Below are 17695 nucleotides of genomic sequence, written 5' to 3'. Positions count from 1 at the left end.
CACAGAAACAACCTTGAAACAGGTGGAAGTTTTGCTCTGACTTCTGTGGGATGGTACCATCAGCATTTAGTTTTCAGTAGGCTTCTATTCCTTTGTTTACACCTTAAAACTATCCTTAAAACCATATATAGAAAGTGATTTTTCATAGAAGATTAACTAAATATTTATCATTTAACATCTTCCCTTTTGGGACCTTACAGCCATTTTTCAAGTGTGACTTTTACTTCCCACTTCTGGGGTTGTGGACAACAGCTTCCTAGTCAGCAGCAGATTAATCCGTCTAAGCACTGTTGAAGAGCTGTTATTTATGAGGTGGTAGATGTGCTTCCCTGAGATGTGTCATCTTAATAGGTCCCATGACCTTCTTTGCTGTTATCAGGGTTTGAGAAAGATGTGGAGGCCTACAGGGGCAGCTCTTTTCTTTACCCTGTTGAAGGAGGAGAAGAAGAAGTAATGCTCGCTGGAGCTCAGCTCAGGTGTTTTCCCCTGGAAGGCAGTGGCAGAGCATCAGAAGAACTCACATAATTCTATCACTGGAGAGCTGGTGAGAGATTTCCACTTATGTTAACAATCTGTTGGGCTTGGGGGTGTATACTTTGAGTAACAACATTTTTTGATGAATTCTGGCTTTGTTTTTTTCTGTAAAGATTTTATGTATACCTATTAGAAATTCTTTATATTTGATACTTTAAATAAGCAATGATATTGACACATCCCTACTCTAAAATTACTTGTCCATCTAAATTCATCTTGTCAGTAGACAATTACTGGTAGCTCTTTACAAATACACTCTCTCAGTCCCCATATTTTTAGTATGGTTTTCTTACCTAAAATTTTTCATTTTTTAGATTTTATAAATACATAATAACAGTTAAAAAAACCAAAAGATAGAGATCTGCTATCATGCTTCAAGATACCAACTGATCAGTAATTTCCTCAGGTAATGCTGAAGCTTACTTTAGGAGTAGGTTACTCCAGAGTACATTTTCAATGTTACTGTCCTCTTCAAGTATGGGATAAAGATCAGTGCTGCAGAAAGAAAGGTATTAGAAATAAGTTTCTGAAATGGTAAAAAGTCCATCTGAAATGGCAAAACAGGCTTGTGTGTGCTAGTATGATAAAACCAATATGAGACCAATTTGTGTCCGGAATTGCTCTCTTCAGAATTGCTTAGAGTTGTATCTACATAATATAGTTGCTTTTTTCTTCATGCATTTTATATTGCATGACAGAAATTCACTACGTAGCTACTCTTCAGTCACCCAGTGGGAAATCACCTTCCAAAGAGTCTCTCACATATGGAAGGCCCATAGCAGATCTATTCATAATAGGATACATTTTCTCACAAAATTAGTACATTACTAGCATAACAATTACATAATGGAACATCCCATAACTCCTTTTTAAAAATTATTTTCATGTATATGGCTTTACCTTGCTCAGAACTTGGGAACTGAGATGATCTTTTCTGGTGTGCTTGCTTGTCTGCATGCTGCAAGGGAATACCAGGCTAAACGAATCATTACCACTGCAAGAAGCATAAAAATACTTTTGCCAAACCAAATACCAGTGTTGTATAACAAAGAATAAGACCGCAACCTGACATTTCACCAGCATTTATTATATAAGCAACTTCTAATAATAAAAAAGAAGTACAAAAAGTGTAACTGAGCTCAGCTTTCCTCATGCTTTTATAGCTACTTTTGAACTCTTTGCTCTCCTATTCCCACCATCCTAATGCATTGTCACAAAAGGATGTTTTTGATGCTGATTCATGCAGTACCTTCCCATGCCTCTTTCTTCTGGGGAAAAAAGGACCACTGCAATAATGCCATTGTGAAGGGGAAAAAAGAGACAATAAACTTTTTTTTATTTTCCTCTAAATATCAATATGATCTTCTTCAAGACTACAGACAGAAGCTAACAGACGCTCTTCCTAAGACCCACCAAGACCCCTAGATTCTTTTCTGCAGATATTCTTTTTAACAACTCAGTGTACAACCACTGCTTTTGCATGAGGTATTCTGTCCCACATGCAGGATTTGTCATTTGCATTTGTTGAGCTTCAAAGATTGCTGTAAGTCCATCTGTCCAGCCTGTCAGGACCCCTCTAAAATGCAGCTGTGCCTTCCAGTGTATCAACTACTCCCCTTACAATTACCTGCCATCCACAAACTGGATGCCCTGTCCCATCATCCTAGTCATTAATAAAGACATTAAACCATATTCATCCCCATATAAAACTTTGAGATGCACATATGGATTACTATAAATTGAGTGTTATAGAGAAGTAATATTTATTCCAGCTGTTTAGATTATAATTTCAGTCCATCAGTCCAGTGTCTCGATACTTCAGTGCTTCATACTCACAGGGATGGAGGTGATGGCGGAGGGAATGCACAAAACCTGTAGGGTTTGCTTCACTTTCCTAAGGGTGTCACCAAAATCAGGAATAGTTCCACCTAACATGCATGCCATATGTTGCATCAGTCAAAGCTTATATCCCCTTGTTACATACATATGCATTGGATTTCCCAGAATTACTATACATATTCATTATATTTCCTGGAACTAATTATCATATTGAAAGTGTTAAAGCCAAGATAGACAAAGCCACTGCATCAAAATGCCTCCCGAAAGAATTAAAGCCTAGGGGCAAGGAGGATATTTTAAATCTTAGTCACTTAACTAAACAAAAGAAAGGCCTTTGTGATTTAGGGAGTAGTTAGAATGGTTGTAAATTAAGGGGGCTCCGGGATAATCCCATGTCAGACAACTGGGACTTGGGAGAACAAATGCATGGAAGATAGGAAGTCACAAAACAATGACAACAGCCTTGCAGGACACCATTTACGTGATCCTAGGACTGAGTTTGTGCAGAAGCAAAGGTCAATCAGCGAACACAGTGAAGAAGACTTCGAGCCTTCATCTGAAGACCCCCAAAGACCACCTGAAGACCACCACGGGAGACGACTGCGCATGCGGATCGGACATTTGCATATGTTAATAAGTTCCAGGAAATCTCATGTTTATGTAAATGATTTCTCGCAAATCCTGTGAATATGTAGGATTTTATAGTGTATAATCTTTGAATGTCTACCACATCGGTGGAGCACTTCTGGTGGAGAATCCCCAGTGCTGCCCAGCGCTGCAATAAGGAATACCTGCTTAATAGTAACTTCGTTGCTATTGAGTTTCATTTCAGGGACTCTCTGAATACTCCATTTTTCCCTTCAGGAGATTCAGACTGTGAGGAGAAGCATCCGTGAATTTTTGTATCAGTACCTTGTATTAATCACATGAATGTTGTCGTGGTTTAACCGCACCCAGCAACTAAGCACGACGCAGCCGCTCGCTCACTCCCCCCTTGGTGGGATGGGGGAGAGAATCGAAGGGTAAAAGGGAGAAAACTCGTGGGTTGAGATAAGAACAGTTTAATAATTGAAGTAAAACAAAAATAGAACAGTTAAATAGGTAAAGCAAAAGCTGCACACGCAAACAAAGCAAAACAAGGAATTCATTCACTACTTCCCATGGGCAGGCAGGTGTTCAGTCATCTCCAGGAAAGCAGGGCTCCATCACGCATAACGGTTACTTGGGAAGACAAACACCATCACGCCCAACGTCCCCCCCTCTCTGTCTTCTTCCCCCAGCTTATATACTGAGCATGACGTGATACGGTATGGAATAGCCCTTTGGCCAGTCTGGGTCAGTGCTCCCTCCCAGCCCCCTGTGCACCCAGCAGAGCAGGGAAAACTGAAAAGTCCTTGACCAGTGTGAGCACCGCTTAGCAACTACTTGGCAACAGCTTAGCACTACTTTGCAAGAACGAAAACATCAGTGTGTTATCGACATTGTTCTCATCCTAAAGCCAAAACACGGCACCATACGGGCTACCAAGAAGAAAATTAACTCTATCCCAGCTGAAACTAGGACGATGTACAAGACCCTACCACAATAAGGCCCCTCTTTTCAAGTAACATCTCCAGTACTATAACAGCACAGAAATTTCTTACTATAATGTAACAGCTTGTGAAGTCTCAGTAGTTGTAATAATTCTTCATTTTTGTGTTGATGTTCCTTCTTCCTTACAAGTAGGAACTGCCTTCACTTCATAGTTTTGGGACAGACCACTCTGTCTCCCAGCAGATGGGATGTTCTCTTCTAGCTGCAGCGTGGAGAAGCCCGTAGTCCTTCAGCTCGCAGCCCCTTTTTCACTAATGACTGTGAGAGAAGTTCCCCCTCACTTGCTGCAGCTGCATCCACCTGAAATACCCAGCATTTTATCTGCTTTAGGATATTTATTACAAGTTTTTCCTTGGAATTTGCAGTAGTTTATGAGTTATCTTTTGTTCTGGCTGTGGAAACACAGCTGATACAAAAGGAGGGAGGATGATTATTTTTCTTACTCATGTCCCTTACACATCTCCTAAAATAGTGTGCTATTGCATCAGTCTCCACATTACTGTTAGTCTCTCCAGCTTTCTGAGATCAAATCTCAGAAAGATGATGCATTTTTGCACTATCATAGTTAGTGAAGTAGATTTCTAATGGTATAGTGAACCTTCCTCACAATGAGCTGTCTTCCAGAAGACCTCAGGGGTATTAAATATCTGTGTAATCTAAGATCTTTATCATTCAGTTGTATGGAATAGTTGATGTAATTGTGTGTTTACTTGTAGTTATTAATTTCTAACTAGACTTGTCCTGTATGGTATATAAAGTTCTTGACTAAGCATGCACCTAGTAGATGAAAAAGGTAGTCCTGGGACTTGGATTTTTTTGAAACCTCTTCTTATCTGTGGTTTCTTGTAGACATAAAAGCTATGTTTCCATAACTTGTGACTACAGAAACAAGAGAAAGAGTATTTGCCTACAATCTCTCAGAAGTTTCATTTGTTTATGAAATTCAGCAGTTCAGGAATGTCTGTCCTTTTCTAGTCTTCTACTGTAGTGTGTCACCGAACCACTTCTAGTTTTCAATTTTTAATATATAAAAAAATAATTATTTACTTTAACATGCACTGTTTCTGATACTCTTGAAAAAAATGCATACTTTAATTTGTATATGTTGTTGTTACATACAATATTCAAACAAAAACATTTGAATGCACAGGCTCTGGCTCAGAACTATAAATATTGTATTCACTTCAATTTTTGGTGCTCTTGCTTAGGTCAGCCGTACATTACTTTGTGAATAATTGCATTGATTTCTATTGTTTGCTCATGAATGAAGTTTCCATTCAAAGTGGATTAAGGTGGCAAATTCTTATTCTGTGATCATTAATGAATATATTTATGTGTGTGTTTGATTTTCTAGAGTGTAAATTTGAAATCTTGGATCCAGAACAACCAAATTCCCCAGTTTCCAAATATGCCAGATTTGTGAATCAGCTAGATTCACATCACCCAATAGGGTGCCAAATAGGGTTGCCACCTAATAAGATCATAGAATTATGGAATCATTTAGGTTGGAAAAGACACTTAAGATCACAGAGTCCAGCCATAACACTGCCAAGTCCACCACTAAACCATGTCCCTATGTGCCACAGCACATATAAATACATATAAATACCTCCAGGGATGGTGACTTAACGACTTCCGTGGGCAGCCTGTTCCAATGCTTGATAAACCTTTCAGTGAAGAAATTTTTCCTAATATCCAATCTAAACCTCCCCTGGTGCAACTTGAGGCTGCTTCCTCTTGTTCTATGACTTGTTACTTGGGAAGAGACCAACATTCACCTCGCTACAACCTCTTTTCAGGTAGTTGTAGAGAGCAATAAGGTCTCCCCTCAGCCTCCTTGTCTCCAGACTCAACAACCCCAGTTCCCTCAGTCGCTCCTCATAAGACGTGTTCTCTAGACCCTTCACCAGCTTCATTGCCTTTCTTTGGACACACTGCAGCACCTCAGTGTCTTGTAGTGGGGGGCCCAAAACTGTACACAGTATTCAAGGTGTGGCCTCACCAGTGCCGAGTACAGGGGGACAATCACTTCCGTAGTCCTGCTGGCCATATTATTTCTGATACAAGCCAGGGTACTCTTGGCCTTCTTGGCCACCTGGGCACACTGCTGGCTCATCTTCAGCTGGCTGTCGACTAACACCCCCAGGTCCTTCTCCGCCAGGCAGCTTTCAAGCCACTCTTCTCCAAGCCTGTATGGGGTTATTGTGACCCAAGTGCAGGACCCAGCACTGAGCCTTGTTAAATCTCATACAATTGGCCTCGGCGTATTGATCCAGCCTGCCCAGATCCCTCTGTAGAGCCTCCCTACCCTCAGCAGATCGACACTCCCAACCCACTTGGTGTTGTCTGCAACTTACTGAGGGTGCACTTGATCCCCTCGTCCAGATCATTGATAAAGATATTAAACAGCACTGGCCCCAATAACTGAGCCCTGGGGAACACCACTTGTGACCAGCCACCAGCAGGATTTAACCCCATTCACCACAACTGTTTGGGCCCAGCCATTCAGGCAGTTTTTTTACTCAGCAAAGCTGTCCAGGCCATGAGCAGCCAGTTTCTCCAGCAGAATGCTGTGGGAAACGGTGTCAAAAGCTTTACTGAAGTCCAAGTAGACAACACCCACAGCCTTTCCCTCATCCACTGAGCAGGTCACCTTGTCATAGAAAGCGATCAGGTTAGTCAAGCAGGACCTGCCCTTCATAAACCCATGCTGACTGGGCCTGATTGCCTGGTTGCCCTGTATGTGACATGTGATGGCACTCAGGATGATCTGTTCCATAGCCTTCCCCAGCACTGAGGTCAGATTGACAGGCCTGTATAATAACATACTTGCACAGCTCAAAGCAACGATACAAAAGATGCAAGAAAAGTAAAAATGAAAATAATTGTGGAGATCAGAGAACTTGCCAATGTGTCACATTTTGAAAGCCAAGTTTTTTTCTAATTTTGCTCCAAAATGTAAAAAAAAAAAAAAGAAAAAAAAACCACCCATAAGAAAAAAACCTAAAACCAAACCAAAACCAAACACAAAAAGACCTCCAACAACAAACACCTTGCTCAGTTTCCGCCAAACCCAAAATCTTTTAAAATTAGAACTACTCTCAGTTCTCAATGCCCTTTTAAAGGGCTGGGTTTTCTAGGTGGTCAAGGCTGTAAGCAAAGCTGCATTTTATCTGTTGTTTCACTCTTCCAGGTGCCAGTTATTACAGACATGAGAAAGCCCCTTTTGGAAACCAAGACATTGTGTAGTTTTTGGACAAATAGTTCATGCTGCTTTGACTGATGTGAAAAAGTTCACTATCCTTAGCTCGGCTTGTTGAGCTCAATGTTTTCAAATTTGCTTAGTAAATTCAGGATGTTTCTGGGGAAGCATCTGGCAAAGCTTCTCTGGAGTCAGTTCTCAAAAAAGTACTTTTAGCAGAGAGATCTTTGGTTTAGGTCTTTGTGATTTTCACAGTTCTGGATCACAATATACTAATACTACATTGATATGGTGATTTTTATAGCTGAACAAACAGAAAGCAAAAAACCACTTTCTATTATTGTAACTGAAGCTGTTACGAGGGAAATTTACAGAAAGCTCTATTACAGTTCAGATTTAATCTGTAGACACACAGATTTACTCTAATTAGCAGTTACTAATTGGAGCAATATTTTGCAGTTGCTGGAGCAACAGAACACCTGTAATACCTCTTAAGTCTAAGTCACCGTTGTGTTTTGGACTGGGAAGTCCCTGTGTGGATTGACATTATTGCAAGTGGACAAAAGCAAGACACATGCAATTTCTTTGCTTTGCAAATGAGAAAACAATGTGGTGCTTAGTTAAAGAGAACAAAAGCAGCTGTAATTTTTCACTTAGTGTTCTGACAAAAGAAAATGGAAAAATTAGCAGTCTTCTTAGTGTCAGTTTAGATAAAAAGGGAGTGTTCCAGTCATCAAAGGATTTTGTTACTTATATATAATTTGTAAAATCTAAACATTTCAAGATTATAACAAGATTTAGAGATCCTATAATTTTCTCAATGAGCTGGAACATTCTCTTGGAAAGGATCTGAATTTATTGTTTATCCTCACCATCATTCCGGAGATGTAATTATCTTTGCTGCCACAGACAATATTCAAGAATGTAAATGCTTTTACTTATAAATTTCATTCAGAGTAGGACAGATGAAGGTAACAGCAGTAATTATAACATGGTAGCATAATCCAATAACACTTGTTAGCAAAAATTTTCTTATATGAAAAATGTCACATACAAAATTTAAATGCATGGAGTTCCTCATAACCGTATAGTGACAAAGTATTTTCTTAAGGCAAAACTTATTTTCATAGTTGTCCCACTGTTTCATTAACAGTTGTAGTGCTTATAACAACGTGACATTTTTCTCAGTTAAACAGAAACACAGTGACTAGCTTGGAACATTTCCACTAAGAGAAAGAAGCAGCTGTTTGCTGGCTTGGAGCCCTGTCTGAGAAAGCTGAATTCGGTCCTATGCAGACTGACGCTGACCACCTGTAGGCAGTTCCTTCCATCTGGGCGGTGTCATTCAAAGGCCTGGAAGCAGATCTGCTGTTTCTCCTTCTTGTTGATTCCTGATAAAGGTTGAGGATCTTGCAATGAAACTGAGACCTGTTTACTGCTTCCTTAAGGTTACTCTTAATAATAGCACTATCAAAATAGCAACTATAGCTTCCTCAAGATATATGGGTCCTCTTAAATCACATGTAGATGAATGGCAGAAACAACTCTTATTTTTCAGTCACTGGTGGGTAGCAAATTCTCCGATGTGGTTTTACAGCTAGGCTCTACATCACAAGAAACCCAGTCATCTGGGGAAAGTAAATCATTATTTAAAGCATGTAATTGGCTTTATAGGAAATAATGATGGCATTATTTTTGATTGAATTTTATCTTAAGAATGTTCCTTACCTGGCAAACCAATGGGTCTGGAAACTTGTCATATGCACTGATTGTAGAGGCATGGAAATATTGTGCAGTTGTCTTTTCAGATGCTGGAATTGATAGGTAGGTTTGCCTGCTTAGTTAGGTATAGTATGTAAGTATTTCAAGTATGCAGTGTCTTAACGCACAAATGGTTGAGATCTGGATTGTATGAAATACTTCATGTTATGAACTAAAAGTACTTCATGGTACAGGTGCTTCTCAAATGTAGGATTCTTGGAAAGTGGTTTGAATGCATGACATTCGAAGTGAGACATCTGGAGGTAGAAAAATATTCTGCTCTTCAAGAAAATTCCTCAAACAGGACAGCATACAAAGACTTTGTATTCAGAATAATAAAAGAATTTTGTGAATCTGAATTTTGCAACACCCTTTGCTGCAATTGGAAATAACAGCGACAGAATAAATATTGAAAAGGATAAGATTTTTTTTAAAATGTAAGAAAATGCAAATAATAATTTTTAAACTATAAACTCTCCCACCAGTATTAGTTATCTAGCTGTCAGAAATATTGCATAGAATTTATGCTTAATAGTAGAAATACAAAAATCAGGTTCTGTTTTCAGTTATCTTCTTTGTAAGACTGAAGCCTGGGAAATAATTGCCTAATTTTTTTTTTCTCTTTTTTTATCCTTCTTTAGGAAAAGTGGTAGAGATGTCAGAAAAATTGGCTCTACCTAGAAAGTATTTTTAATGCTCCTGAGATTCAAAGATATCTTCCTGGCAAGGCAAAAATGTTCTTACACACAGATAAATCTTGGAAGAAAATAATGACAACAGTTAATCATCTACAATGCTCATCTAAATGCTCTCCATGCTGCTATTCATAGAATCATAGAATCGTTAAGGTTGGAAATTTGGCCTAGTATAAAATAATAGCATGACATGCCAGTAGATGCATTAGGTATTGTAGGCTGTGTTTATCTTTACTCAAAATCTACAAGCTTTCAGGCTGAGCCAATCAGAGATTAAAAACTCATAGGGCATTTTCTTTGTGACAGTTCTTGCAACTGAGAACAGGGGTTATATCCTGTTTGTTGTTACTTGCACTTGGTTACTGCATGTTTTCAATTATGTTTTGCATTACTTTGTTTTTAAAATTTTACTTGCTATACTTCACCCATCTCATGATACAGTTCCTTTTCCAAATAGTATTTTGATTTCTTCCCTCTTCTTTCTGATTGCTACTGCATGACTGCATGTATATTCAGGTCTCCTCTCTTTCTTGCCTTATATCCATTCCTATCACTTTTTCTTTCTGCAGTGTATTTTTGACATCCTTCCTGTTTCCAGTGCTCCTTCAGGTTATAGTGAGTTGATGTATGATATCAGGAATGTGAAATTGAGTTTCCCTTGCATTTTCCTTTATTTCCTCTCAGCGTCTTCTGGACTACTTGGGGGTTCCCCAATCAGCTTTTGTAGCAGTTGGTGGAAGATCATATGAAATGTGAGAGAGTCATTATCTCCAGGCTAGTGAAAAATTACACCAAAGAGTAGATGTGACCTGCTGATTGACAGCAGTAGATGGAAAATGTAGTGCATTGCACCCCTTACTGTGATTCAGTGTAACACAGTATTTGCAGTTTGTAAGTACTTTGTAAATATACTATTTAATACAATTATATTTTGAAATTTACTCAAAATGTGGTATTTTAAAATAGTATGAGAATGTTCTGTCTTACTTCACTTTTTATCTGAAGTTTATGATTATTGTCATTAACCAGTTTTACCATTTTTAACCAAATGATGAACTCCTGGAAATTTTGGCTGAAACTCCTAATCCCCAAGCAGTCCAGATTCAATTGCAAGACTGGTATTTGCCCTACAAACTGTAGGAAAACAGGAGAAAGTTTTCACGGGCAATATTTTAGAAATGGTGTCACCTGAGATTAAGAAAAAATAATAAAAAAGTAAATGATTTCCTTTTTAGTATGTTAATTTATTACCACTAACAAAATAAAAAATGTCTTCATATATTTTATCACAAAGGAAAGTTACAGATGAACTCTCATGCTTGCACATGTGGGCATTTAAACTCAAGCTGAAGATGGTTTTGAGTATAGAACTATTCTCAGATATACATATGCTCTGTACCTGTGTGAATCCCTGTGCATGCCATTCCTGTGGCTTAGCATATATAACTGCTGGACCAACTCAACAATTCAGTTCCCTTTTTACTGAAGAAATTCTCAATGATGACACAATCATTGCCATTCTTAACTTTCTGAACACCACAGAAAGAATGAAATAGGGATTGCAAACTCAACTTGTTGGGCATCCCTTAACTGACAGATTGGGACCTACTTGAGTGTAGTGGATTTTTTTTGTTTTAGTTTTTCCCAGAAAATGTCAGTATTGTGTAGACTGCAAATATGCACACATAAATTTCACAAGTTTGCCATTTTGAGGGAAAGTTAGTCTATTCTTTAATAGTAGAATTCTGTAACATTGGAAATAGTGGAATTCACTTAGTGGAATAAGCTAGTTCTGCCTATAAGCAGTTTGATATATTAGCCCTGACAATAAAGTACCTATCTGTAAAACTTTGCTCCCTGCTACCCTATGTATGGTTATAGTTCTGAAGTGCAATCTCTATGGCTGGCTCTCCAATTCTAAATCTCCGAGTTTAATTGCATGGCAATATGCTATCTTTTGCCACAAGGTAACCATCCTGGTCATGCATGGCTGCTAGATTGTTGGAAGTCTATACAAACCACACTTTTGTTTTGGGCTTGCTGGGAGAGGAAGGAGATCCGTCATATTGGCCAGGTTTCTTCTTCTTCCTTTTTCTGAAACAGAATGATTTCCTACTGTAAAGCAGTCGAAAAATCTAACACTAAGTCCCTAAATAGGCCCTGAAACTGCTTCTTGTCAGATAATGGGGTGCTTCTTCAGTGCCATGGCTCAATCTGAGACAGTGCTGCTTTGATGAATTTAATTGCATTGATATTGAAGTTATTTCTGTGATTGCACAGCAGCTGATTACCTTCAGGAAAGCTGAAGTTACAAAGGTGGATTCTTCTTCTATTTCATATTAAAACAAATAGGTATTCATGTACATCATAAATATATTTCCTACTCCGAAGACCATCAGGATTGCTGATACCACTATAAACTGATTTTTTTTTCATTTAGCCAAAGAGTAAATGTCACATGGGGAGCATCAGGCAAACGTTCTCATGCATAACCAAACCACAACCCTGAGGGCCTGAATCTCCAGTCTCTGTACTCATTCAGTCCTCATCTTTTAATTTGAGTGTATCAATTTAAGCATTAATTTTTTTATAATTAAGGATCATATTCATTGAACTTTGTAGATCTTATCTTTTATCCCTTCTTACAGGCCTGAAGAAACCTTTAGGGTTATGCACAGAACCAGAAGTATCTGAGCCTAGTTTCATTGGGGATCATCACAGCAAAAAGCTTCTGATTTCCTGTGGGTTGTACACAAGTAAGGACAAGGCATGAATTCAAGTTCATGCCCTTTTCTCATCTGGAGATTTTTACTGTGACAGGAAGCAAGCTGTTCAAGAAACAAATATTTGTCTGTTTCCGCAGCATTTAGTCCTTGAACAGTCATTCGCTCAAGGAACAGGAGAGTGATCTTTTTCCTTATTTTGACATATCATTTGGAAGTAGAAGTCGTGCTACTGCAGTCAAGCATGTCTGGACTGGAAAAACAGAGAGAGTGGTTGCTGTTTCTAGAATTGTACCTGTCATGGAATCTTTCTTGGTGCTGAATTGAAACTAACCAGGCATTATGGCATGGAGAGTAGCCTTCTGTGATCAGTTTTAGTTAACAGTGGAAATTAAGTGTTTATTTGAAATTCTGATGGGGGTGGTGGTGTTTGGGGTTTTTTTTTAGTTAAGCACTAGAAAAGTTTTGTATTTATTAAAGCACAGCATTGTTCAAAGATTATTCCCATACCAGCTCTGAACAAGTTACTTAGTTCAGACATCTAATACATATGCTTTTTTCAGTAAATGTGAACTTGTGCAAGAGACCTCTGCCTTCATTTAATGTTAGAACTAAGATCAATGTATCTAATGTTTCCTTAATTTAGTCCATGTTGCTTTGTTTGTAGATTATGCAGCCTTACAATTTCCGACTTTTAAAGTAATTTTCCAGAGACTCTGATAAATTATTCCCTAATCTTACTTTTATCCCAAACATCCCTGTGATATTAAGTTACGGCCTGTCTGAATATCACCAACTTATACAGTGCAAATTGTCATGGGGGGGTGTTTGCATATACATCACATTTACATGAACACACAGTGTACTTCTGTGGGTGATGATGCCCTCTGGCCATCAGTGCATGAGAAGTGTCTTTGTGGCTGGCAGACAGCTTGCATCTGGTTAAGGATCCAATTACCCAGCAGTTCCATCACTACAAGCTGTTCATTTGCTCTGGCTAAGCCAAAGGCCAGGCTTAGTGGATGCAGCTTCACATTTCAAAGATTACCAGATACTTTGCTGTAATCTAGCTTCACCCTACATGTTCCATGCCAGAGTGTTATGGTGCCACCCTACAGGAAAAAGAAAGGAAACAAGACTGGTTAATACTGTTGTTTGGTATTAATGAATTACAAGAAATTTTGGAACTAGTCCCCACTTCTCCATGTATAATTTTATACATTTACTATTGCTGTCAATGAATTTACAAATATGCCTAGATATGTTTTTAAACTATTTTCTTGAAAGTTGAAAATGCTTATTAAAATCAACTGGTTTAATTCTTCAGAGAATTCATTTTTCTGTGGACACAAAATGTACTAAATATCATTTAGATATACAAGTCTAAATTTTTTTCCTACATTGACTTTTAATTGTACTTTTACTAGGCTGTCTTCTACAGCTGCACTTTGAAACATTTACTTCTACTTTTGACAATTCAGACACCCAGATTTTTTAGTTATGATAACCTGAAATGCGCATGTAACTTCCTATCCTGACTTGCAGCTTTTTTGCAGAAAATATTAAGCATATTTTCTTTTTTTGACCTTAGTATTTATACACGTGAGACTATATAATGGTTAAAAGTGCCAACAGAATGAATAACTGCAAAATCTCTGCTATTTGAATGTACATCTCTCTCATGAGATTTTGTTCCCTTTAGGGTAAATTCTGTCAAAAGCATAAATTCCATATCCACAAAATCTTTCAAATGTAAACAGAATTATACATGCCTTCCTTCCCCTCCTCCCAGGTGATACTGTATTCTGAAGAATTTGAATCTAGCAAACCTCTTGCAAGGAAGATGACTCAAATGTACAGACTCTGCAGTGAACCGATTTCTCAGCAAGATCACTATGACTTTGGAATGAGAGCAGCTAAGTCAGTATTAACAATGGCCATGTAAGTTTCCCTAGACACTGCAGGTTATAATAACCTTATGACAATCTCTGAAAATGTTTCAATTCAGCCACTGATTATTTTTTTAAAAGCTGTGATTTTCTGCAATCCAAAAGAAGAGAACATTCAGATGCCAAGGGAAAGATGAATAGTATTTACCTTAAGGGATCTCTCAGAACTCTGTTAGGTAGCATTGATTTGTTTTGGTCACATGGTAACTTTCTTTCTTTGTTCAGTACTATTAGGAAATAAATAATAGATAAACACCAGCCAGTCAAAAATGGGAATGTGGGGGGGGGGGGGGGGGGGGAAGTGGTTTTCTGGCTGTTTACAGCATTATTATGTGAGGATGTGAATAGAATCAGATCAAATCAATATCAAATCCAAATAAGTAACAACTTTGACATTTAATCCATTGATATCCATTTATTCCATGACATTTTGACATTTAATCCATTCACTAGGTATGTAAGTAATCCATTAAACACTTACAAATAATAGTGCATGTAAGTCTAAACAACTAAGTAAAATTAAGTCATCTTTGTTCGTTGTTTTTTGTTCTATTTCTCTAGATCACGAAAGAGAGAAAACTCAGATCTGAATGAAGATATGATTTTATTAAGGGTTTTAAGAGACTCTAACTTTAAAAAGTTTCTTGCAGATGATACACTATTGTTCAGGCATTTTTTTTTTTTTAATATAATACTTTGTTTCTGATTGCATAAACATGCTATAAATGTTACCATAGTAAAACACTACTACACATGTTACTCTAAGTTTAGTTTAACGTGTATCACTGTTTAGCTTAACTTGTTTGATAGGAAGAGAGTTGCATTTCTGTCTCACACTACCCTGCCTAGCACTGTTTTCTGTTTGTGGTAACTTTGAGAAAATCTATCCAGTCCTTTCGATCTTTACTTTTTCAAGTTTGATATCTTTTTTATTACTTTAGCAACTTGAATAGAAAATTATTTTTGTCAAAAATAAGTACTTTTAGGAAGGTTGGATACTTTTCCAGCATTTCCTCAGCACCAGGTTTCGATCAGAATTTTGAAATTCAGAGTAGATTTAGTTCTGTGTCAGGGAAGTGTCGTTTTGCTGACTACTAAAAAAGTATGGCTCAAATTGTTCAAGTTGCAATTTTCTAAAAATTGCTTATGCATATAAGACAACTCCTTTTTTTTTTTAACACAATATCTTTTTTATTTAGAAGAAAGTGCAGTAGGGGGCAAGATGACTTTTTATCTCTTCTATTGATTGGATGTTAATAAATGACTGCTATTCACTGCTCTTATTATTAATGTTTGTGACATCCCTGTGTTATTAAGGAAAGAAATACCCGACCTTCTCCCTCTCTTAGCCTCATTTAGGAATTGATTGACAGCTTAGGTCTTTCCTAAGACGGTAGGAAGGAGCTTTCATTCTGATGTTTATCTGCTTTGAGTCTCAGTATCATAATAAATTTTCTGCATCTGTCTGTGTGCTTGACAGTGTTGTCCACAAAGATAAACTCCTGTGTAAGCAATCTGGAGCTTCATAGTCATGCATGTGTTGGCTGCCTCACAAGACTAAGCATTTTACTGCTGTCTGCAGCTCATTAGCATGTTGTTTAAAGTGACAGAAATGTCACAATTGCACCTGATATTTTTTCCATTTCATTTTAAAATCACACACAAAAAAACCCTCTTGTAAAAGAGATTGAGAGGACTAACTTAAACTCTGAAAAGATAACAAATGACTGAATTAGTTTTGCTGCATAATTTTGACATTTGCTTGTACATTTCATCAGTTTTTCATGGAATCATGATTATGCACTGCTTCACAAAAAGCTTCACTGACTTAATCTGATTTGAAGGTCTGCAGTGTTCCTAAAACCATCAGGTTTATTTTGTAAACAAAAGGGTTGCTTGGAAGGATTACAGCCAGTTCAGTTTAGTAGCCGAAAGGCATGTAGCCAGTATAAAAACACTGAGGCAGAAACATGATTAAACCTCTTGTTTGTGCCTGAGGAGATTCAGACTCTGTTGCTAGCTTGATGATTTCCTTCCTAAAACTAGTGGCCAAATCACATTTCATGGAAATATCAACAATTTCTCATTTTCTGAAGACCTAACTTTATATATTGTGAGCTTAGTTTCAGACAGATTAAAAATTTCAAAAAACTGTCACATGGAGAGGTATTAGTTGTGTCTCCTTAGGTCAGATCTGGTTTCAGATTTTGCACTCACCAGGCCTCCCTCCACAGTGAGTGCACTCAAGGTTGGAAACGGCTGTCTTAAATAGCATCTTCTATGTACTCTTTTAGTGCCAGAAGAAATTAGTCAAAGGTGCTTGGAACTTTAGTTCTTGCACCTCCCCTAAATGTTTTTGCAAAGGAAGTTGTGATACAGAAATAAATGATTGCATACCTTGCAGTGGTTTCTTGGTGTCCTTTGATGTCAGCGGAGGCAAAACGGTCTCAGTATGTTGGGGAGGAGGACCCAACAGAAGCTTCCACTTCTTTGAGACCTACAGTGCAAAAGCTGTTTCCTTTTCCTGCTGTGTTTATGTTTTCATTTCAGAGAAACCCTTCCCTGTTGATTTTATAATTTGAGGGTAGACTATAACTCCAATTATAATTGCTGTCCTTCAATCGCAAGAAGGAGGGTTATAGCACAAGTAAAGGCATTTGTCAATTTCAAACTGTTGATTTGTGTAGGTTTTAAAACATCATTCCAGGCAGGCTCTTGGTCCTGTGTAATCCTCTCCAAGGCATCAGGGAAAACAAGCATACTTTTCTGAGCAAATCTGTATGCCAACTTGTGAAATTGGACTGAAAATATTCAGGGGAACTCTTAAGTGGTTTATTTTTTGCTTTTGATTTCATTAGCCCTGGGCTTTGATGATTTACTTAACATACTTGCCTTGCAGTTAATAGGAAGTAGTTCACTTCATCCATGACAGCTGGACCTTTTTCAAATGGTGCTCTGCAGAAAAATACTGTAAAAAATACTTTTTAACCAATATTTATTCCTCACTGGGGTACTGAAAATTACATACCATTATCTGCCTTACTTTTGTTTTCTGCTTCTCATGGTCAGTGGGTGGAAATTAAACTGAATACTGCTGGGACGATTTTGATATATTTGCGAGACAACTGTTTGAAGAAAACCCTGAGGCCCAAAGTAAAGAAACCTGGTGACCCAATGGAGCAGAAATCTGGGAGGTCAAAGTAATAAGTCAAAAGAAATAACAAAAGGAATATTATTTTCTTACTGAAATACCATGTCTCAGGTACCTATAGTCATTAGAGGTCCTATGTTAGTTTTTAAGCCTCACAGCCTGGTTCTTTATTGGCTGTATGTGGTATATTCACTTTCACCTATACAGCTATCAATTTATAAAGGCATAGTTTATGTCAACATTTGTAA

Source organism: Nipponia nippon, unplaced genomic scaffold, assembly GCF_047370975.1.
Source record: "Nipponia nippon isolate SJK-2023a ecotype South Korea unplaced genomic scaffold, ASM4737097v1 scaffold_8, whole genome shotgun sequence".
Taxonomy (NCBI): Eukaryota; Metazoa; Chordata; class Aves; order Pelecaniformes; family Threskiornithidae; genus Nipponia; species Nipponia nippon.
Note: the sequence above shows the minus strand (reverse complement) of the source record.